Source organism: Stegostoma tigrinum, chromosome 14 (genome assembly GCF_030684315.1).
Source record: "Stegostoma tigrinum isolate sSteTig4 chromosome 14, sSteTig4.hap1, whole genome shotgun sequence".
NCBI classification, from domain to species: domain Eukaryota; kingdom Metazoa; phylum Chordata; class Chondrichthyes; order Orectolobiformes; family Stegostomatidae; genus Stegostoma; species Stegostoma tigrinum.
This window is the reverse complement of record NC_081367.1, coordinates 17,827,298-17,852,952: the sequence shown is the minus strand read 5'-3', so window position 1 is coordinate 17,852,952 and position 25,655 is coordinate 17,827,298. Positions and strand designations below refer to the sequence as shown.

Sequence of the window (25,655 nt, the reverse complement as noted above, 5' to 3'; positions counted from 1 at the left end):
TCTTTCCTCAGATAATGGAGACAAAACTGCTCAAGACATCACAGACATGTTCTCACCAAGGTCTTGTAAAATTACTGCAAAACATCCTTGCTCCTGTATTCACTCCTCTCGGTATGAAGGCCAACATGCCATTTGCTTTCTTCATCGCCTGCTGCACCTGCATGCTCACTTTCACCGATGCACGTGCGGGGACACCCAGGTCTCATTGTACCTCCCTCTTTCCCAAATCTATCACTATCATGTTGCCAACATGAAAATTCAAATGCAAAGCTCAGCTTTACCAGTTGAATTATGATAAATTATCTGTGATCAGAGTAGTTGCAATGATTTAACAAAACACTTTCAATCATTCTCCCATTTGCTAGCTTCCTGCATTTATGCTATTAAATCCATTTCTGATAGCCCTTCAGACATAGGGCTATGTTATCCTATATCTGAGGACCTACCATCTGAAAAAAAGTGTATTTTAACAGCATGTCCACCCATGTCTGAAAAAGCAGCACTGAGCATGTAACGCTATCACTTGTGGTATTATAGAACTGAAAGTAAATTTTACTTTTGCACATTAGAACTGATTTGCATCTATTAAAATCACCTCTCCTTACATTCCAAGGCAGCAATTTACTTGTACTTCTTTTGAACTAATTCTTTAACACTGGGGAGGTCAAACATAGATTGTGGGAATGCTTTGTGGAACTGCTTCACAGAGTATCTAGAAGCATGATGCTGACCTTCTAGATGATTCCCATTTTAAATTTACTTGTCACATTCATTTCCATCCTTGACTTGCTACAGCACTCCAATGACATTCTCACCTAGGCTCTCAACATAAAGTGCCTAACTGAAAGATGAGGTGAGGTAAGTCCAGAAAGCCAAAGAGTTCAATACTTTGAGGAATGAGCCAGTTCCCCGATTTGATTTTTTTTGCCACATGCCTGCCTCAATCTTGCTTTGCTTTCAGACCAAGCTGCTCATTATTCTGCCACGCACATTCATTCAGGAAAGAAAAAGTGTTTGCTTAATTACCATTCCCTTCGATCCATGACATCTTTGTTATTTAATCTCTACACTATCCCAGATCTTCCCTTTTGGCCCTCCTCCAGCATAACATTTCTACTTTGCTTTGGAGCTGAAGAATCAAAATTTAGTGCAAAAGGTTAACTCTGTTCTCAGATGTTGCCAGACCTACTCAGTATTTCCAGCAGAGATAATGGGAACAGCAGATGCTGGAGAATCCAAGATAACAAAGTGTGAAACTGGATGAACCGAAACATCAGCTTTTGTGCTCCTGAGCTGCTGCTTGGCCTGCTGTGTTCATCCAGCTTCACACTTTGTTATCTAGTATTTCCAGCACTTTGTATTTATACCTGCAACTGTTGTCAGATTGAACAAAGGCTTTCATTCCTTTGCTCTAACAGAGGTTTCAGACTGCCATCTCCCGATTTTCCTTCACACCTTTTCTATATCCTCACTGACATGCTTCAATAGCTTGTATGTAATCAGGGAAGGGCTTATATCTCTTAATTAACTAATGGTCTATATTTTGAGAACCAGAACTTCATTAACGTCTATCCCTAGCAATGACTCTGCTTTCTCATTTTGTATTTCTGTACAGTTACTTACACCATTATTTGCAAAATCAAAATCTATTTAATATCACCACCATACTTCCATACTCAAACTAGATCCTTGGAGTAGAAGTAAATAAGTGAAAGCATAACATTACAAAGAGAAACCGATTGTTGAAGTGAGTGGGTAAAATTGTGACAGGCAAATTTCAACATAAGAAACTAGGAGGTCAATCAATCCAGTCCAGAAGGAAAACAAAAGGACTGATCTAACCACCAATTATTGAAGAACAAATGAATATTGATAAGTCCAAAAGAAACATTACCACCACATACACACGTTCTCAAAGTGTGAAACTTGGAACAAAAGATAGAATAAAAAAGTTAAGGGAACATTCACCTTCATGTTTAAAAAGGACTAGAAATATAAAAGGTAGATATTTTCTGCATTGATACAAACCCTGACTAAAATATATCACAAATGCTATGTTCTTGTTTACAGCTTCAAAAGCAAAGCAGTACATCAGACTAGGGAAAAAGAAAAGTCTAGGCACTTGAAATAACTCCACAGAGGCTAGTAGCCCATCCTCAAGTCTCCCTTTGTTAACACAGAGAACACCCTTGACACTGATCCAGCTTCCTCTGAACCAGCCCTCAGTGAGCACAGCCTCTGACACTCCAATTTCTATCTGTCACCTCGGGCTTCCTAATTGGATCTGGTTAACAATCCTAATTAGGGAACTTATAACCTATGAGGTCCACCTGGCTGACCTGGTTACCATCATGACAAAATTTATCTTGTAATTGAAGATTACTTGCTGCTGCCATTGCGGTTACTAACATTGCTAAACAATTAATTAACATCCTTATCTCCCTCTTGCATTTTCCCAGTCCACCATGAGAATCAAAGATTCAAGTATACTTCGACTACAAGGATGAATTGCCAGAGTCAGCCTACAAGCACCAGCTTCTGGGTCTGAACCTGCTGTTCCTGCTGTCTCAGAATTGTGTGGCTGAGTTCCACACCGAACTGGAGCGACTGCCTGCCAGGGACATCCAGACCAACGTCTACATCAAGCACCCGGTCTCGCTTGAGCAGGTATGCACGGCCAGGGGATTGCCTGGGAAGGTGGCAGGACTGAGTTTTAGTGTGTCTTCGATGAGGAATGTGGGCATCGGCAGATGGCCAGCATTTGTTACCCATCCCTCGCAGGGGATGGTGAGCCACTGTCTTGAACCACTGACGGCCAGCAAGGTAGAGGGGCACCCGCAGTGCTTTTAGGAAATGTATCTCAAGGCCCTGCCTGCCAATCTAGTTAACTTAGCCACATTAGGGGCATTTAAACAGTCCTTGTATAAGCGTATGGATAATGATGGGATAGTGTAGGGGGATGGGCTTAGATTAGTTCACAGGTCGGCGCAACATTGAGGGTTGAAGGGCCTGTTCTGCACTGTATTGTTCTATGTTCTATGTTCTATATATGATATCAAGGTAATTACTTATTGAATCCAAAGAAAAGAATGATTATTGTTGAAGTGAAACAATTCATAGACAAATATTTAATCCTTTATCACACTGTGAATAAGATTACACAACAATGATAGCTAACAATTATGGTTCATCAATGATGTGAAAAGGTTGATCATTTCAGTCAGTAAACAGAAATTAAAATTCTACCTGTGCCACATTAAAACTGCCAGCCTCAATGAATATCCTCTTCACCGGTGAGCTGAAATTAAAAAAAAATATACATTTACCACATTACCTGTTTATTCCTAATTTTAACATTACTTCTTGAAAATCAAAACTGAACAACAGAAAATGTGTTTTCTAATCTAATACAATATTTAGTTTTCCAAAACTGCTAGTTTGAACATGTGGATTTCTGTGTTTCATTTCCATTTATTCATTCATAGTAAGTAGTTCCACATTCAATAATTACAGGTCCATATGGAAGATTACTAGGCCAGGAAAAAGATCAGTCATACGAAACATTCGCAAAGCCATCAATAGTTTTAAAGAGAATTTTAAGAGGTGTGTTGCAAAAATGAAGTTCCTGAAAAACAGGCCAACTGCACAAAAGTAATGTAGAAACAAAGAAAGAGAATGCTGGAGAAATCCTGCCGGTCTGGCAGCACCTATGGAGACAGAAATAGGGTTAAAGTTTCAAATCCGGCATCTCTTCTTCCAATCTTTAGCATGAAATGGGCAAGCTTCAATTTTAATTGTCAAAACTAAGATAGAGGAGCTGGTGGTGTAGTGGTAATGTCATTGAATTGGTAATCCAGAGCACCGCACTAATGTTCTGGGGTCATGGGCATGACTGCCATTGTAGCAGATAGCGAAATCTGAATTCGCTGAGGAATTAGATATCACAGTTTTTGATTGTCCTCAAAACTTAACCTTTAGTGAAGGAAGTTTGTCAATCTTAATTAGTCTGACCTATTTGTGGCTCCTGACCCACAATAATGCTTTTGACTCTTGGCTCCCCTGTGGGCAATTAAGGATGACCAGTAGGTGCTGGCTTAGTCAGCAACATCCTTATACCATGAATGAATTTTTTAAAAGTTTGCTCTTTGCCATGAACATGCCAAGGAAGAAGTATTTGTTAAGACCAATACAACCAGTTGACAATGTACCACTTGTTTTCTCACAATCTCTACAGTAACCACTAATTGCTTCATATCTCTTCCCTTCAAGGTAAATATCAAGCCAAAAATGTCCAAAACACTCAAATAATTCAACTAGATCAATTTCCTTGCTTTTTTAAAAATTATTCTTTCGTGTGGTGGGAACATATCCTATAAGGTCCACATCTGCTCTCTCTCCCTTATCACCCTTCAGGTGGCATCAGATGGGAGGCCTTGTGGTGCAGAGGGAAGCATCCCCACTTCTGAGGCAGAAGTTATGGGCTCAAGTGTCACTCCAGGACATCATGACCATGACAGATATATGCTGATAACATGGCCAAACTGGACGGTTACAAAACTAAAAATGTGTCTATCATACGCATTAAGAGTAGAAGTCTCCCAGTCGAGTGAGAACCCCACATGCAGCAAACAGTCTCCCTACTTTAGAAGGCTCCATAAGTAGGATTACAGGAAAGACTGAATTCCATAGCAAGCATCCTCATTGCCTGGAGAATTAATAGGAAGAGTAGGCAGTGCAACTCCAGTTGCATGTCGTGTAGGTACAGAGTTTCCAAGGTTTAGATCTAGCAACAGCAAAAAGTATATTTCCAAATCAGCAAAGCTTGTGAATTGGAGGGAAATTGTTTCCAATTCAATGATTTCTGCCATTCAGGAAACATTGTGCAATCAAATGTGCTCAACAATCTATTCTACTAGCCCCTTATAAAGAAGGTAATCCTCTTCAGCCTGTCCTCTTAATTAGCCTACTTCTGCTCAGCATCCATCTTTCTAAGCAGACACTATTTTAGATCAGGAATGCATTACAAATTTCAAAGCTGGGGCTGAAATTCTAAAATATTACCCTTTCATGGGGGTGGTTGCCTCAGTTGACTTGGCTCAGAATAAGGACAATGGTGCTGCTCTATTCTCGTTCTGGCTGAGTTAGAACTGGGAGCTATCTCCTTGGCCTGCCTCAGAATGTGCCAGGCAATGGCAAAACGCCACTGACAATCGCCACCAAACAAATGCTCAGGATGAAGCATCTGCAGCCAAGCACCTGTCTTTGGGCAGAATACATGGAAAGGAACGAAAACAAAAACTTCTGAAGCTAGGAATTCTCATTTTCCCTTTACTACATTCATGAAGGGAAAGAGTAACGAGATAAGAAAATAGAAGAGGCAAAAGCTTTCAATCTTAAATTTTGCTCAAGGCTGAACAATATTGCAGATCTCTCCTCTTTTGATGTTCTCATTTCAAGGTTATGTGACTGTTTGTAATTATTTTTTGAAAAAAACTTCAGAGAAAATGGGTGGAGTGTGTGTGTGGCATCTATCTTTGATAGAATGAAAGTAGCTTTCTGTTTTTTTAACTCTCTTCACTTGTAGCCTTCAATTCTAAACCATCCTCATTTATCTTGCATGCAATAACATCCTTTTGATGATGGGATTAAGCAAATACCTTAAATACGACCTCAATAAAATTTTCAAAATCAAAATTAATATTAGGCACTCTAGGTAGGGCTCTAATAGCATGAACCATTGAATATTGACAGAGGAGAAGTAATATCATTGATCGCTTGTCAGGCAAGATCAAGTGATCTCCCATGCACAGAATGCCAGAATCAAGTTACAGTAACATTCCTGCCAATTAACAGTCCTCCTTCTATTTAATTTTCCATGTTTAAAACAGTGTTGTCATTTTCTAGAACTACTGTTAATTGCTTCATTTGTCTCAAAAATTCTGAAAAATATGATTCATGTTTTAAGAATTCATTGCAAAGTCTTCAATGAAAATATGCTCTGGCATTTATATTTTGCTTTTCAAGATCAATGGTCTCAAGTGATGTACAGCCAATTAAGTGTATTTTTAAAGTTTAGTCACTAATGTAATATAAGAAACACATAATCCAATTTGCACACAGCAAACTTCCACAAAGCAACAGTGGGAGAATGACCAGACAATTTGTTTTTTGAGATATTGATTGAGGAATAAATACTGGTCCACAGATCAGGCACTGCTCCTCTTCAATATCGTGCCACAGACTCTTAATTTACATTCATCTGAGCAGGCGGTTCAGACCTTGTCTCACGTGTCATTTCGAAGTCAGCACTTCCTATATTACGTTTGCTCCTTCAGTACGGCACTGAAATGTCAGCCTTGTTTTCCGTGCTCGAGCACCAAAGTGAGACTTGTAACAGTAGTGTTGTGCAATTCAGAAATTACTGTGTTATCAACTGAACCACAGCTAATGCAGAACGGCTGAGAAATTTTCTAGTTTCAGGGAATTGATTCGTGGGATCTGTACGTTGTGCTGCCAACAAGCTTTTCAACTTCTTTCGATTATTTATGAAGAATTAGAATGTCTTGTATAGAATAAGTACTCACTGCAACAGAATGCCATTTTCCCAACAGAAACTACAGTTTTTTTTTACCCTATTCCCTACCATTGTACAATTAACAGGATTTGCAGCAAGCACTGTACTTCATCACTAGTTTAACATAGACATTTACTAAACAATTTGCAAGAGGGGAAGAAGTTCGGAAACAGTATTCGCAAAACTCGCAAGTGAGCTAACTATAAAAAGCACAAAGTCATGGCACTGTTTGGTTTCAATTCTGCTCAAATCTACAAAACAGGTCACTGTCTCATTAGTATAAAAATAAAATACTGTGGATGCCAAAAATCTGAAACCAACACAAAATAAAGAAAGAGTCAATACTTAACTCCAGGATTATGTCTGTTTCTCTCTCCACAGACTTGCTGTGTTTCTCCAACATTATGTGTTTGTTTACCATCTCACTAGAGTTTCTTGCCAGCACTACCTTTTTACATTGTTGGTCAATGTCAAAACAGTTTTCCATTTCTCTGCACTTTTACTCACAAGTATCAGGATTCTCAGCCACAGAAAATACTAAACACATCACAAACTGCAGAATGAAAGCTCTCTCAAAATCTATGCATCATCCACAAACCTTCAGTTGTCTGCTTTTGGCCCTGTATGAAGAAATTCTGAAGTTCACTTCCAAGTGCATCTTGAAACTCTCAATTGCCTACCACATCAATCTTTGATAAGCCTCATTCTCTTCTTCCAAGAACGGTCACTAGTTTAAAGTAACAACACTTCAAAACATAGATACACTGGCTTCTTTTCTAAACTGATTACACCCTCTTTACATCTCCCGATCCCTCATTGCTCACTCCCCCTTTAACTCCATTAGGGCCTTAGAGCTCACAGACTTCTTTGAGAGATGAGGGAGACAATTCATTCAACCCAACTCCCAGTCGGTTGGCAAAATGGCACCATCGCTTCAATCTCAAAAATTACAGAAGGTAAATGGAAACCCACCGGCCACCTAGAAATATCTAACTGTTAAGCTACTGCATCTTTTACAGCAGGTACGAGGATGGGACACTTGGGGAGAGGGCAGGCCCCTGTCAACAAGATCGTGACCTGAATGTAGCAGCAGATTCTGCTGAGGGTGTCACCACTGAATGATATTGAACTTCATTTACTGGCCATTTCATACGAAATGAGATTCAGAGAGCAGGGAGTCTTTAGATTTGTAGCTGATACCAACTGCCTGTTCATGTCAGAAGATTTCAGCCTGGGCTCCTGACCAGGGTTTCAGAGCACCCACTCACACCACTAACCTCTTACCTTTCTGCTGGGCAGCAACAAAATGGTAGTGTGGGAGAAGATGAGAAGACATAAGAAGAACACTTACTTTCCCGCTTACTTCCTCCATGCTGCTTATTACATTATAGCCTACTAAATAAAAAGCGCTCTCCTACACATCACATCTGCAATATTCCACTGTTCTTCAAAATCACTGTTTTTACAAAAACAACAAATTTTGATGAGATAGCCAACTGCTTTCTCCCCATTTACTTCACTCAAATGTCTGAGGAAAAATTTCGGGAAACAAAGATAATTTATGCAAATACAAGTGCAATGAAGTCGCTAGAAATTTGTTTAACATTTTTAAATCCCTTACAACCAGAGTGTAAATTTACAAAAACACTAGAAAGATGACATTTGCTACAAAACCAAACAAAAGGAACAGTACAGTCTAAGACCCAAGTCACAACTAGATTGATTTCACTGGGAATGAAATAAACATTATACTTCTCCAATAAAGAATACACTAAAATATGTGCTAAACAATAAAACTGGCATTTAGCGCCAACGGCGCAAGTATTTTACAGAAAGAATTGCATTCTGTTTTCATGGCAGTAAACTTATTTTGCCATATACCCCAGCCATTGTACCCAAAACATCCCATGTATAAATAACCACAGACAACTCCCTGCTCTTCAGAGCATCATGGAATCTTTTATATAGAAACACAGAAGACAGGAGCAGAGGCCATTCAGCTTTCGAGCCTGCTCTGCCATTCTTCACGATCATGGCTGATTGTCCAACTCTAACCCTAACCCTGTCCCCTTATCCTGCTTTCTCCCCACAACCTTTGATCCCATTCACCCCAAGTGCTACATCTCGTCACCTCTTGAATATTTTCAATTTTAATGTCTTCGTGCACGCTTAAGCTCACAATATTCATTTCGAGTTTCATCTAATAAGGCACTGTTTCCTCAACGTGGACCTGTGGTTACAGCCCCATTGATGTGCTCAAGTCTTTGAGATTTCTACCAATAAAAGACACTATTTTGGATTCATTATACTTATCCTAGCAAATTTAATTAAACGGATCACAGACCGTACTCTCATGTCACTGAGAACATTTACATCACACCGCAAACTAAAAAGGTGCAGTATTATTTTTAAAAAAGTCTCATCCAGAAAACTCTTAACTGCAGCCACTCATAACTAGCTTACTGCAGGAGCTCTTGCTCTGCTCATGACAGATGACATGTGCAGTCAGTCCACAGATAAATGGCCAGAAATGCTATGCTGCTATTCCCGCTACCGTTAAAACAAATGTTATGTACAGAACCTTCCCCACAAATAGAAAAGCACAACTTATAAACAACTAGAAACACATACACTAACAAGTAATTAGCTACTGTAAATGATTCTGGGGAAATGGCTCGTAACATAATGTCGCTAAGACTAGTGCAGCTTGATAAGAAAGTGCATTTGTCAACGTCAAATTTTATTATAGTTGATTGGATCAGAGGCAATGCAAAATGGAGCATAAGTAATTTATCGATGGGAGCATTTTTCAGCTTTGCAGGTTTACAGTCATTGCACAGCACATATACAAACTGAGCATAGTATCATAAAATGTTAGGAATTAACAATGAAATTCTACTGTTATCTCAAATCATGAAGGGACACACAGGATGGCTGGTCACTGTCTGAAAATTGCTTCTAGTGTTGAAAAGCAAATCATAGCTTATTCGCCCATTCTTTGTTCCAAAAGGAATTCTATATTGCCTGCAGTTTCTTTTCCCCATCAATCTGCAAAACACTCATATTGCAAACAACAATCTCAATCTGAGCCAGGAAACGAAAGGTATTCTTTTCCACTCTTTAATGATGTGTGGATGTTGCTGGCAAGGCCAGCATTTGTTGCCCATGCTTAGTTTTCTCTTGAACTGAGTGGTTTGCTAAATCATTCCAGATGGGGCAGTTAAATGTCAACCACACTGCTGTGCATCTGGAGTCACATATAGGCCAGGCCAGTTAAGGAAGCAGATTTCCTCCGAAAAATTCAGGCATTCATGAATCAAACGGATTTTTGCAGCAAACGACAATTGTGGTGTGATCATCATTGCTGCTGCTTTAAATTCCAGATTTTACTTAATTCACATTACACCACCAGAACAATGCCTGGCCCTCTGGAATAGGGTCAGTGACAACATCACTACACCATCTCCTTCCAGAATGAAGAAAACAATCCTTTCAGTCACATCAGCAAATGCAACCGATTAGTTTTATAGCCATACCCTAAGAATATCTAAAGAAGATTTTTATTTCTAGTTGAATTGTAGAATAACGCATTCCACGTTAACAAAAATTTACTTTAAATTGAGAAAACAAGGTGTAGAACTGGATGAACACAGCAGGCCAAGCAGCATCGGAGGAGCAGGAAGGCTGACGTTTCGGGCCTAGGCCCTTCTTCAGAATTCATTTCTGAAGGGGGGTCTAGGCCCGAAACGTCAGCTTTCCAGCTCCTCCGATGCTGCTTGGCCTGCTGTGTTCATCCAGCTCTACACCTTGTTTTCTCAGATTCTCCAGCATCTGCAGTTCCTACTACCCCTTTACTTTAAATTGTTCAGCGAACTGTCAGGGAAACAGTGGAAAGCTTTTGCATTCCAATTTTTCCTTAAAGTATGACCAGTAAATCAAAAAGGCAATGTAGTTGACTTATCTAAATGCACCATGTAAAATGGGATCTGGAGTTCCCTAGGAAACATGGCCAACAGAGCAGGAATTGCTGAGACAGTTACATATGAAGAACGGCTTTCATAAATATCTGGAATCCAGGTACATTTTTGGTTTTCAAGAGCTTATCACTGATAAGTTTTCAGAACAGAATCAATTATCCTTCCATAAATTCTCAAAAAAAATCCACTTTACCATGAATTTGCAAACAATGTTACTGAAAAATTAACGCAGCTAAACTCTAAATTGCAAGGCTCAATGGAGAATTATTCCAAAATTTTAGAAAATGTTTTACAGCATGGGGTTGCCATTACCTCAAGGAGGGTTTCTGACAAGCAATGAAAAGGTGGCTGTTTCCGGTTCCCATCTCCCAGTTGCGATGTTAAAACAATTAATCTTGATTCAACTGTTTCTTCATAGTACACTACACCATTCCTAACTGTTGTATTGGTTAGTAGGGAAGAATAATGTGGTACCATTATTTCAGGAAACAGTGCAGAGAAAAGGGTCTGATGTTCTAAAAGGGGAGGGCGAACAGCCAGAAATCGTGTTACATATTGGCACAAATGATATAGCCAGAAATAGGATTGAGGATATAAAAAGTGATTTCAGGGAGTTAGGATGGAAGCTGCAGAGCAGGACGAACAGAGTAGTGTTCTCTGGTTTACTACCGGTGCCACGAGATAGCGAGGTGAGGAACAGGGAGCGGGCGCAGCTGAACACGTGGCTACGCAGCTGGTGTAGGAGGGAGGGCTTCAGATATGTAGATAATTGGGATGCCTTCTGGGGAAGGTGGGACCTGTACAAGAAGGACGGGTTGCATCTGAACTGGAAGGGGACCAATGTCCTGGGTGGAAGGTTTGCTCGAGTAGTTCGAGAGGGTTTAAACTAGTATGGCAGGGGGGTGGGAACCTGAGCTGTATACCAGAGGTGAGCGTTGATGCAGGTGAGGCAGTTTGAGGATGTGACTAGAAAAGTTGATGAGGGTCGAGCTGTGGATGTGGTGTATATGGACTTCAGTAAGGCATTTGATAAGGTTCCCCATGGTAGGCTCATTCAGAAGGTCAGGAGGAATGGGATACAGGGGAACTTAGCTGCTTGGATACAGAATTGGCTGGCCAACAGAAGACAGCGAGTGGTTGTAGAAGGAAAATATTCTGCCTGGAAGTCAGTGGTGAGTGGGGTTCCACAGGGCTCTGTCCTTGGGCCTCTACTGTTTGTAATTTTTATTAATGACTTGAATGAGGGGATTGAAGGATGGGTCAGCAAGTTTGCAGACGACACAAAGGTCGGAGGTGTCGTTGACAGTATAGAGGGCTGTTGTAGGCTGCAGCGGGACATAGACAGGATGCAGAGATGGGCTGAGAGGTGGCAGATGGAGTTCAACCTGGATAAATGCGAGGTGATGCATTTTGGAAGGTCATATTTGAAAGCTGAGTACAGGATTAAGGATAGGATTCTTGGCAGCGTGGAGGAACAGAGGGATCTTGGTGTGCAGATACATAGATCCCTTAAAATGGCCACCCAAGTGGACAGGGTTGTTAAGAAAGCATATGGTGTTTTGGCTTTCATTAACAGGGGGATTGAGTTTAAGAGTCGTGAGATCTTGTTGCAGCTCTATAAAACTTTGGTTAGACCGCACTTGGAATACTGCATCCAGTTCTGGGCGCCCTATTATAGGAAAGATGTGGATGCTTTGGAGAGGGTTCAGAGGAGGTTTACCAGGATGCTGCCTGGACTGGAGGGCTTATCTTATGAAGAGAGGTTGACTGAGCTCGGTCTCTTTTCATTGGAGAAAAGGAGGAGGAGAGGGGACCTAATTGAGGTATACAAGATAATGAGAGGCATAGATAGAGTTGATAGCCAGAGACTATTTCCCAGGGCAGAAATGGCTAGCATGAGGGGTCACAGTTTTAAGCTGGTTGGTGGAAAGTATAGAGGGGATGTCAGAGGCAGGTTCTTTACGCAGAGAGTTGTGAGAGCATGGAATGCGTTGCCAGCAGCAGTTGTGGAAGCAAGGTCATTGGGGTCATTTAAGAGACTGCTGGACATGTATATGGTCACAGAAATTTGAGGGTGCATACATGAGGATCAATGGTCGGCACAACATTGTGGGCTGAAGGGCCTGTTCTGTGCTGTACTGTTCTATGTTCTATGTTCTATGTTGACATTCATTATCTTCTTTAGCTGTATACAGTGAGAGTCAACTGCCAAGTATAGCTAACAGCAGTCCATTCCCAACAGGTACCAGCGCGGTGAGCAGAGTTCAGTGGTCGGCCTCAAAATACTGGGTCCAGCAAGATACCTGTTTTGTTTTGGGGTGGGGATGGTAACCGCATTTCTCCCAATCATATGTACTTGGGATGGGGGCTATGTCTGCATTGCTGCCATGTTTTAGGAGAGACAGATGATGAAGACAACATTTTTGCCTACTCATTAAGACTGATCACTTTGAGGCAGATCTCGAGATTTCTGTGCTGAGGGTCTGTGGCTGATGTTAACTGGTTTCAGCACATCAAGCTAACATCATGTGAATATTGTGGAAAGTCAGCTGAAAGAAGAGTCTTTTGTTCCAGCTGCAGGCAATGTTGTGTCAACAAGTGTAAAAACATGGAATTTTGTTTATCCATAAAGTCATTTACAACAACACGCCATTAACACCTCATTTACTTTAAACATTTCCTTCAAGACAAAAGCTTGTTTTTATAAAGTGCATTTAACACAGAAAAACACGAAGGAATTTCACAGATATCGTCCCAAAAGGAGGCAAGATGAAGCAGAAAAGATTAGAAATACTGAAAAAAATACTTGATGGAAGAGACAATTTTTTTCAATTAGGTGATGTTACAGAGGTAGCAAGAGGTGTTTTTTAATGATGGACAGCTTATGAGACTCAAGAGGGTTATAGCGCATTCAGGTTGAGGTTGCCAACAGCCTGGCTCAGCAATGACACCATGGGGAATTAAATCACAGGCAAATGTGGCAGTGTCTCAATAACCTTATCAAATGATTCCACCCACAAACAATAATCCAGAGAGAACGCAAGTTCAAATTCCATCATGTTCAACTGTTAGCACCAGCAGTGCCGTATAAAACCTGAAGCACTGGTACAGAAAGTGTCTCTGGAACAGCATGATCATGATTCAGCACATACACCACAATCTCAGTGGAAACCCAATTATCAAATCACGAGAGAAGACTGTAACATAAAAACCTTATGGCCAATGCATCAGGAGTCACATTGATAATGTTAACACATTTATATTCACGAGGTAGAAAAAGGCCAGATTGCAACTTAGTTTCTTCCAGGATACAATGGGATAGATTTTGATGACTGCACAAGGATACTAGATGAATTGGACTGATTTGTAACTTCAGAATTGTCGTGCACTAATTTATGTTCCTCATTAACCCCTAACTCCTTCCCCTGTATGTCTAGTTATTCACTGGGATGAGCAGAAGAATGTTTGCGGAGAGTTAACTGATCTGCTTACTCTGTAAGGCTTTCATTTCACACAATCTCTCGTGCTCTGTTAGCATAAGAAAACTCACAACATATAGTAATGAGACAGGTGAAAACTAAAATTAATTCATATTTGGTATGTTTCACTGTTAAAGAATATTTAAATTCTGCATCAATATTTACAATTCAAATATATCAAAGTATACCTGCTTCCATGACAGACAATGAGGGTCAAAAAACAAAATTCTAATAATCCAGCAGAAATTTCCTGTCAACTTCTAACTAGATTTCTTTTAAGACATTGCTAAAATCATTTTTTAATAAAATGCATATCTTGGATTTTTAAAAAACTGATGTGTTTTGACTATTTTTTGCATTTTCACATTTTATATATTGTACTTTGGTGTTTTTTGTACAATTCTTAAGGAACTAGATAAATGTAATTGTAGACAATGCTAAGTCAGAATGTTGATCAATAATTCATTCACCAAGAATTTCACATTCACCCTTGCCCTCACCCCAGTTAACATTAACATAGCTTATGTTTTCAAACAGAATTGAAGTCATTCATTAAGCAACTTAAAAATAGCTTTACATTATTCAGATTCACCCTTATAATTCCCAAGAGGCTAGCTAAATGACATGACACACTGGAAAGCAATTAAAATAGCATGCTTCAACAGGGAAATTCTCAGAGGACCTATACCAGTTAGTTATAATAATCATGTTTTACTTGAAGGATTCACATTTGGTGTTCAAATCACTGGACTAGGCACTTAGAATGGTCAGTATTTCTTCCCTACACTTCAGAATTATATTTAAAAGATTTGCATTTCCACTGAGAAGTAGCATCTAATCAAAATTAATATGCAAAGACAAACATATAAATAGAAACATCAGGCAATCTGTTGTAGAGATCAGCTAACATAAACGCCATCACAGCCAATTTCAAGGAGTTTAGACTTTCTCTTGTATATTAATTCATCATTTAGCTCCAGTATTAACATTTTTCAGTGCAGACAGTCTAATTTCTTTCCCACTGCATTGCCTTTCTGAGGCAATGTGGAATATCAAAGGTTAGCTTCAATTAAATTGATTGCAGGCATTAGGCAATACACACGCTACGGGGTACAGGACTATCATCTCAATTTATTTTATATTTTGAACTCCATTGTAACAGTTTTGAACATCTGTTGGTTAGAATGCAGAAGTACTTTTGGATTGACTTGCTTGAGGGTCAATCTCAGAACTATAATACAATAATCCCTTGTGCTTTTTTGTTTCCTGTTACTTTTACCCCACCCCAACCATTTTCCCTTCAATTATTTCTTTTTATCTTGCTCCGCTGAATCCATCTACCACACTTCTGTGCTGAAGGCTCTTAAAGAAAGACATGTCATGCCTGGAGAAGCGAGCAAAGGATGAAATGGGTTATCGTTGGGTCCCAGGCCTAATTTAAATTACAGCTACTTCTGGTGTAAATGCAGGTTATTGTGATTTTTAAATTTCAATGCAGCACACATTCTACACGTTGCAAATGTCATTAGAAGCTATCCCCACCATGCATCAATATAAAACTATTTTATGCTCATCAACAAGTTTGACTTGTTGCACTCAGCTCACTGTGTCACCCTGATGACCCAATCCTCTTCCAGAGGCTCCAGTCACTATAAAATGGCAGTAGAGTCAGATGCTTCAGGTAGTGCTCATCTACTCCATCTGTTTCATTTTCTTTTTATGTTGTTTTTCTTTCCTGTTCTTCTCCCGGCCACGGACTCTGGGCCTAGGACACCCCCCCGCCCCCCAGCCTTGGACTCCATGGAGACTCGCTGAGATGACCTCCCAGCCTGTCACGGCAGCCTCCTGGCCAGCATCCCGGACTGGTGCGGTGGACCCCCAGCCTGGCATGGTGGTCTTTCAGCGATAGGTTGCCGTTTCTCGGCCAGGTGCTGCCTCAGTGTGGACTTTCTGGTCGCGAGGTGACTCCTTCCCGAGGTGTGGTCCCAACCTGGGTAAGTGCTTAAGAAATACTGTAATGTTTGAAACTTCAGCTTTTTTTTTCATTTTCTACTTAAAACTAAGAAGGTCCGCTGTGTGTAACTTTTAACATTATTTCATGTGTTTTACGCTATACCACAATAACTGCAATGTTTAACTTTAAACTTTGTTCTCTCTTGCTGTCTTGTTCTTAATAATCTAAACCTAGATACCTGTACCGAAGATGGTGCCATGTGTGGACACATTGTACACTTTTCCCTATCCTTTTGTACTTGAGCATATGTGGCAATAAAAATCAAAATCAGAAAATCAGATCAAGTTTGGATCTTCTGATCATCCGCTACTTAGGACTTAGTCTCAGTTACCAGAATCAGTGATCCAGCCTTCCTTGTATATTCCAGACCAAGATGAATTAGGATGTTTTATTTTTATTGGGAAGAAAGCAATTAGAACATTACTATAATTTTTTGACAGAAAATGTCACATTTTACAAAGTTTACTTCTTAGCAGCTAACGTGACTTTCATTTTATGGGAAGAAGTGTTCTATGAATATATTCTTCCTGGTGTTTACATTTACAGTAACAGGATGTAACAGCTTGATACACAAAGTATTCTGGTAGCTTCTGTATTAACAAATAAAAACCACAAGAATATCATGAGGTCAACAAGGCATGTGTAACAGTTGCTATCTCCATTGTGTCCAGGAAGTGGGGGATTTCAGCTATGAAGAAAGGTTGGCTAAACTAGATGTGTTTTCACTGGAACGCAGGAGGTTGAGAAGTGACCTAATAGAAGTTTATAAGATCATGAATGGTAAGGATAAGAGTGGAAACTATGAGGCTTTTTTCCCCCAGGGTGAAGGGGTCAATTACACAGGTTCGAGGGGGAGTGTGAAGCTTAAGAAGAGTTTTTTTTACACAAAGGATGGTGAGTGCCTGGGTTGTATTGTCACAGGACGTGGTGGAGGCAAACACTATAGCAGTATTCAAGAAGCACGTGGACGAATACATGAATAGGAAGGGAATATAGGGATACAGACACTGTAAGTGAAGACAGTTTCAGTATGGAAGGGCAAAATGTGTCTGTGCAGGCTTAGAAGGTTGAAGGGCCTGTTCCTGTCTGTATTGTTCATTGTTCTTTTGTTGTCCTGTTCATTCAGCCCGAAAACATGATATCTGCACATACATCACACATCCAACATAATCACAAATAATTAAACAGATCAATATTATCTCACAACATTTACTACATTTCAAAAATACTCAATTGAACACAATCCACATTGGAACTGCCTCGGCTCTCAAAAATCAAGTTTATTTCTTTTATTTTTTTAACAAAAGTGCCACAATGTTGCCCTTTAACATCAACAAGTATATATGTTTTTCAGAATAAAGCATCCAAATTGAAAAGAATTTAGTAAAAGCAAACTAAGGTTTGCAACTGTATTGCAACAACTGATTTCACAACTCAAAACAACAAATACTGACAAATGGATCATCAAAACATTAACCTGAGGTATTTGAACAGGATGCGCATGGCACATGCAAATCTAATAAATAGAGCCATCAGCAGAATTCCTAGTAAGGACTCACTTGCACCTCATTAGCTTATTCCGTCTCCACAGCGCATACAGCAACGAACTAAAGTTCAATGTGAATTTAAATTCATCATGTAAATCCCTCAGTAAATTTGACATAGGTAGAATGTTTTCAAAGTGTTATCAGAGTGTCTCCACAGACATTGTTAAGGTTGTATTATCACACTGGTTTGACCCAAAAATATCAATTCTTATGTGCAGTTTTATGTCTTAAGCTACAAAAGACAGAAATGCTTTATGGCTTTTATCACTTTGTCACCAATGGCGAAACACCATGTCAAGTCAAGCAGTGGTGTCTTGATATGACAGTCACTTCCCAGGAAAAGCAACAAAGTGTTGCGACCTTCAGCATTCATCTTACAACTTCACAGAAAAATTCAGACTTATGCAACTGTCAGCTCAATAAGAAAAACTAGAACTACTTGGTTGAGGGAGATGTTTTTGTGTCAGCGGCTCCAGATAATTTAACTATCCGTGAACATACCAGCTTTGAAATTTTTTTTTAACATAAACAAACAATACCAAGTACACAAACAAACAGTCATTTGGTTGGTAGTACAGAATGTGGGATTTGCTGAAAATAAAAGGACTAGGGACCTATTGCCTCCCATCCTTTGGCTTGAAGAGGACACGGTCTGAATACATGTTCTGAGTTTTGCAGAGTTCAGGCTTGTTTGAGTGCTACACTTATTTTGTCTTTGCGAACAGATGAAGGGAACAGCAGCTTCAAACAATCTGCTATTTTTTTGAATGCATGGTTATGTGGCTGGCATCTCATTGGCCCTGAAATTAACATCACATTGCTCACCTCCTGTGGAAGATGGAGGAGAGAAAATGTCTTTCTGGATAACAGTATATGTGATCCTGAGGTTGGGCAGCACTTGCTGAACAATCCCAATTATGTTAAGAATTATATTTTTAGAAGTTCCAAGATCATCATTCAGCTTACATCCAGGGAACTGCCTTCTGCCAGAAATAAAAGCTTCCAGCTTTGCAATTTTTGAAGAAAAAGTTAAACAAAAGCATGGGCAATAATAGGTCCCTAGTGTTTTCTTTATGGCAACACCTCAACCAACAATCAGAACTCTGTTCTCATGCTGTACTTGTTATTGTTCCCTTTAAAATCCAATCTTCTTACATCTGCTTCAAGCATAAAATGAACAGCTCTGGCAGCTTGCCATTTTATTCAGCAATACTCCAGAACACCAAATTACAATTGGAGGTAGAGATTTGACATGAGAAAAACAGTTTTAGTTACAAGAAAAATAATGAAATCACTGTAAAATGAGTGTTCGTAAATTTTGAAATCAAGACATAAATTTCACCCACCCACTCCCAGTCTCTACTGCCACTGCCTTCCATGTGTTCATGCTAAGCCCACATAGCCAGCCATCGCAGATAGCAGGCTAGCAGACACTATAATTTAACCTCAAATCCCAAAAAGACCAACTGAGTGCATGCTGGGCTCAGCATTGAAGCAATACAGCTCCCTGAACCAACTAGCAAAATATATCCCTACTCTGTAATACAGTACAGACCGCTACCCCCCACACCCCCCCCCCAACAAACATATGGCCAAGGTAACTCTGGGACAGGTGCCAAATTACAGTGAATGACGTTTCATCTTCATCTGGAACTTGGGAAATACCAAGAAGTCCAAGATCCATTCATGGAGGCTTACTCACACAATCAATTTCCCTATGCAATAGCCAACAAACTGGCCATGAGGTGCCTCATTCCCAACAAACCTGATCATTATTTAAACCCATTTCTACCATCTCTGAACCCAACCAATATTCAACAATTCCAAATGTCGCCTCAGCTACCCTCCAACCCCCAGCTGTAATAGATGGCATGGCTCCTGTTATAGACAGTCAGGTGTCTCTATGCAGTCAAGATGTACAATATCATCATAAAACCTGGTATAATTGTCACAAGTGACATTCTGTGAGACAATGAATAAGGTAAATTATCACACATCGCTCTGTCTGTAGCCTTCTACCATTGACCACACCTTCATCCTCCAACATCTTTCCACTGTCACCCAGTCAGTTAGGACTGCTATTGCATCCTTACCTGTCTAATCATAGCCAGTGTAGCACCGCAATAGTTGCTCTTTCTACTCACACAACATTACTTCTGATGTCCCCCAAAGATCTATCCTTGCTCCCCCTACTATTTTTCACCTGCACATTGTCCCTTGGCAACATTATCAAAAGGCAGTCATTTCTCACCTCACCACCACCACTCGCTAAGTTATCGGACATCTAATCTATCACTTACTACTAGATGTAAAGAAAATTTCTCCAAGTAAATATTGGGAAGCCATTGTTTTTATTTTCTGTCCCCTAGCTACCAAGTCACACAGTGCACAAGCCTGTTTTTATGCGGGACCCAAGGTGTGCTTCCAAATACACACACTATCATACAATCACTAATAACACTTATTTCCAGCCTGATGACATTGCCCAATTTTGCCACGGCCTCAGCTCATTCGCTGTCGATATCTTCATTCATTACTTTGTTTCCCTAGGCTTGACTTGTCCAACACACAACTGATTTGTCTCCCACTTTCAACCCTCTCATAAGCAATCAAGTTTTAGTTTACGTCTTAATTATAGTCTCATTCGCCTATCATCCCATATTAGGTCAGTCACCACACTGGTTTGGTCCTGGTCAAGCAGTACCTTGATTTTAATATTCACATCCTCATTTTCAAATCCCTTTAAGATCCTTTCGTTTCTTGTCTCTGAAATATCTTCAAGCCCACAATTGTTCAGGATGTCTGTTCTGATCCAATTCTGCATTTTTCAGTTGCCTCTTTTTAATTAATCCACCATCAATGGCTGTGCTTTCAGTCTCTGGACCACTCACTTTCCTTCACTGTTATTGTGACCACACACAGACAAATTCTAAGTGCCTTTTCAATGATTTCAGAAAATACGTCTGTGAAGTCCTCTTTAATTGAACAATGAATGGCTTGATAAAATGTTTCAGAGGTTTTAGTAATAAATAGATTTTTTTTTAAAAATTTGGTCATAGGTTGCAGACATATTTAATAATTCCACAATATATAAACTTTAATGACAATTCAAAAGTAGACATGAATATAAAATATCTTCATAACATGTGGAACGGCAGCCACCTCTCTAAACAACAAAAATCATTTACAGCAAAACATTAACTATTTGCCTTTCAGCTGAAAGGAGATGTACGTGGGGTGGTGGCAAGAGAGCAGGGAAAATGCTAAGCAGAATTCTGAAAACGTCATTTGCAAAATTCTAAGAGGTTTAATTGCAACTTAAAACTGACACATGGTGCTTTTTAATGATTTTGTTGAAATAAACTAAAATCTATAATAATAATGTGAAATGCATTTGTCTCAACGGTGATAAGACATTTGAAAATGAATGGCTAAGCTTCTAACTGTCTAAATTCTAGAACGATTACCCTCTGCTATTAGAGAAACAAGCTGCTTTCTTCCTTTGTTTCACCCCCAACCCTCCAAACCACAATTTTTTTTCTATCATCTACAGGGATCCTTTCGAAATCACAAAAAAAGATGCTGGTTAGCAGTAGATTGACAGGCCAGTTTTCCAATTAAGAACTAGAGGGGGTTAAACAGGGTTTTCTTTTCTCTTACAGCCTCCTGGGACTCAATACATGCGAAATTGACTGTTGTGCATTCAAAATTAATCTTCTGAGGCAAGATAACAACTAAAGTGTATTCACAATATTGCTATTTCTCAGCTTTTCTAAAATAATCATGCATTCAGCAAAGGTTCACTAGTTAGAACTTAAAACTAAAAGTAAAATACCCTTAGCTGCACTTTTCTGCCAATCTATTATTTGGATCAAAGGGCTTCAAATGTTAATGCACGAGGCTCATTGATGCAACTCAACAGCACTCAGGCCATTTGTTCTTTGCATCTAACTGCATAAATCGGTTTTTAATCCAGGATTGAAAATCAGGACCTCTTTCACGCTAAATGTTCCAACTTCATTTATTTTTGTTTCCAGTTTTCTAGCTGGTTATCTAACAGATGACAAAAATCGAAAGAACTGCGGATGCTATAAGCCAGGAACAAAAACAGAAATTGCTGGAAAAGCTCAGCAGGTCCGGGCAGCATTAGTGGAGAGAAAAAAAAAATCAGTTAATGTTTCGGGTTCGGTGACCCTTCCTCAGAGCAGAGATATCTGGTAGATGATGTCTCACTTCTCAGATGGGCGAGATAGAATTAAGGATTCCTTGCCAATAGGTTCCTAATCTCAGCTATATATTTATTTGTAAAGCAGGAAGAGGAAACGACACTCCCGTCATTCGTAAGTCAAAAAATAGAAACACTCATCATTGTGTCACTGCTGAATACACAGCATATGAAGAGGACTAGCAGCACATTACAGATGCATATTCACAGCAACATAGAATGAGTTATGGTCTGGAAGGTACTGTTTGAAGGGTGGTGTAGATTCAATTTAGAATTTCAAATAAAAGGGGATTGGACATGTACTTGAAAAAAGGTAAACTTTGCACAATTGTGAAGCAAAAGCAGGAGGCTGGGATTAATTGGATGGCTCCTTCAAAATGTGCAAGTGAGCTGAATGGATACCTCCTGTGCTACATAATTTAGTTATGAAAGATATTTATAGAGGATCACTTAGATGACTGGTTAGCTAGTGAGCAGATGCAGACGATGAGTTCTGAATTGCACAGAGCACTTAAACAAACAATGATTAATGGAGATACAGCAAGAGAAATCTTGGGAAGCACAAATGGTGAGCTGGTATCAGGCAACATGTCAGATTGTAAGTAATTATTTTATAGCAGTGTTCTAAACGTCCCCAAAGCCTCCAAAAAGTGAAACATTTTCAGACAATGCTGGACATTTTATAGGAAGATAGTTATTCCTGATAAGGAATCTGACTGAATATTGAAGGCACTGATGACTACTTAACGTTCGAAGTCTCTTCACAAACGTTACATAAAATATAACTTTAAAAAAGTGATAAATTAACATGGTTATTACAGACAGCCACAGAACAATTTGATTGAAGCTCATCAAATTATTTCGACCTGTAACTTAGGAGCCTGAGGCAAGGAAAAATGCCAACATCTGGCTGCACAGAAAAGCCAAAATAATAAGTGGTTCACTTCCTCAAACTGACCTCACAACCTTGCTGTAACCAAGCAACGTGTGAAGTAATAAATGTGATCTGGCTCTTAAGTCAAGCATAACTTATGCAATGACCTGGCCATCAGTATGTTAGAAGTGCCTGTAAAGAAACGTTAGTTGTTTTAATAAGCTCTAGTTGCTAACAAAGACCTATCATCCAGTGTTCTGTGAGATCATCTTAACAGATCGTTACATACTTGAACAATTTTCTCAAGGAAAAATGAAAGAGGAGCCAGAAACGAAGTTCAGAACAATTTAATACAGCAATTTATATTCTGACAAAACTTCAAATACATGTCGGACGTTAAGTTTAAAAATTGTTAAATACTCATACAGAAGAATGAATATGTGGAATCAGGTGAAAAAAAGTCAGGGTGTGGGTGGGTGAAGTGGGAGAGGGACAAATATAGGATGTGTGCCTCAGGGATGAGGAAAACCTCTTATAACCACATTAGTTATACAACTTGACCAGTTCAGTTCCTGGCCATATGGTAACTCCCAACATGTTGGGAAATTCAGCAATGGTAATGTTCGTAGCAGTCAAGAGGTGATAGCTCGATTCCCTCACATTGGGGATGGTCTTTGCCTTAATGTAACAAAATATTATACATGGGGTTCAAAAATAGTATGGGAAGATAGGAACAGTCAGGCAATGTTGCAGAAGTGGAGTCAACAGTTTTAGTGATGGTTAAAATATGGCTCGTGGACACACCAGCTTGAAAACACCCAATTCTGTCTGAATACAAAGCTAAGCAGACTCTGGTATGTTTAGTGCTTGGATGGAAGACAGCCTGGGAATATCACGTCCACTTAGTTTTGGGCTGTCTTGTGAGACAGTGGTAATTTCCAGGTGGCCCAGTACAAGTCCCACCTGCTCCAGATGTTTTTAATAAATCTCTGAACAAGTTGACTCGAAAAGAAAGTTGAATTTAAACAAATGTAAAATTTTAAGGCCTAATAACCTGTACAAGCTACTAAGAATAAAACTAAATGAATAACTGTAGTCACTGAAGATCTGAGGCTCTTGAAGGATCACTGGACCGTAAATATTTTCTCTGCTTTCTCTGCAAGATGCTGCCAGACCTGCTGAGTTTCTCCAACCATTTCTCTTTTTGATTAACTAAGATTTAAATGCTGGATTTAATCCAAACGTGACCAATGAGAGAATGAAGAGATTAGTGGCATTAGGCAGAGTTGACAATGGATACTAAACACCCTCTTTGGCATTCTAAATGTTCAATCCAAATACACTAATATTAAATTTGACAATTCTGTTCATGAACATACCACAAAACTGTCTCATATTCACTACTGTATAATTTAGGGGACGTTTGCCTCCAGTCAATTTGACAACAAAAATACACCTACCACTGGTTGACACGCCCAATATAAACCGCTGACAACATATAAATCTGCCCAGTATTTGAAGTATTTTAACATACATCATTTGTGATTGTCGAAAAGGCAAAAAGGCTGAACCTGTTTTGATAAAAATTGGAAACTCCCAATAAACTGGCATTACTGGCCTACAATTCCAAAAACCAAGCACTTAGGAGTTGAATTTTATTCCATCATTGAAACATTTAGAGAAATTGGAGGTATAGAACAGAGGAAAATCATTCAAACTTAATGGTTTTCACGTGTTGCTTTCCATTATAACATTGGTCATTGGGAGGAATTCTGTAGTTTTGCATTGGCTATTTTCATCATTTAAATTCCTAATATTTTTGCTTTCTTTTTTGCATTGGTAATGACAAGAAAAGATAAATTATAAGAAACAGGAATGCATTTTTGTTTTGATGTTTCTTCACAAAAGAAAGGTACAGTTTCCAATAACCCATTGGATTTGGCCAGGATATTCATATTCCCATGTACAACGAATTCAGATTGTCATAATGTTTAGTAGAAATGTAGCACTGTTAAGGGAACAAGGTCAGGATCACAACCACAAAAAGATAAAAACAGTCTTCCTAACACTTCAAAGTTTCAGTTCATTGTCAGAACTAACAAATACCTAGGAAGCAGGAGAGTTGATCCATCTTAAACAAATTTCTTTAATGTAAAAATGAATGAACACTTGGTCTACCAACTCAGATGGGAGTTACAGACCCCCATCACATCACAACTATAGCAATGCCAGTGCATGGTGCAGAACAAAACATAGAGTGTTGCTATGATGTTTGTCCAGCTGTTAGGGACCATTCTGAAGGGTCCAGATCCGAAACGTCAGCTTTCCTGTTCCTCTGATGCTGCTTGGCTGCTGCGTTCATTCAGCTCCACAGTTTGCTATATCAAACATAGACTGTGCTTTGTTCACTCTGTATGTAGATAACTATTGGAACATGGAACTTGTGTAGACTATTAGCATCTCATGCCCTGTTTCACCATTCCATTACATCATGGCTGATCATCTAACTCAACTTCCTCCAATTATAATCACGTTGCTTGATGTCATTAGTTATATAAATCTATTGATCACTGTATTGAAACTTCTCAGTGGTTGAACTTAAACAGTCTGCTGAAGGAGAGCATTCCAAAGATTCACAACCCTTTTGCATGAACAAATTTCTCCTCACCACTGTCCTTAATGTTTGACCTTATTCAGAGATAGTGTTCCCTTGCTCTAGAACCAACCAAAGTTCCGTATAATTGAATCAAAACATCTATGGTAAACTTCTGAAGAGATAGACCAGTATACAGTAATTATACGACAGAAGTGTTTGTACTCTTGGCTCCTGACTTTAAAACGGTTGAGGTTAAAAATAAATAGTTTACATCAGTGTAATATAGTTGGCGGAAACCTTTCCATAGTAAATTGTAATAAATAGGTGAACTGCATCAATGCATTTACAGCGAAGCTAAATAAACACATG

At 39.3% G+C, this 25,655-nt stretch overlaps 1 protein-coding gene across 3 annotated transcripts in view; it reads right to left on the bottom strand.

The window, feature by feature from the left end:
• The window catches only part of LOC125457994 (cytoplasmic protein NCK1-like), a 176,817-nt gene that overhangs the window by 93,542 nt on the left and 57,620 nt on the right, over positions 1–25,655 (bottom strand). For 2 of the 3 annotated variants that reach the window (XM_048542831.2, XM_048542830.2), the window contains exon 2: positions 3,247–3,298. The exons of the other annotated variant lie outside the window; for it this stretch is intronic. The gene's annotated coding sequence lies outside the window, so the exon portion shown is untranslated. The remainder of the gene's footprint in view (positions 1–3,246; positions 3,299–25,655) is intronic. 3 annotated transcript variants of the gene reach the window in all.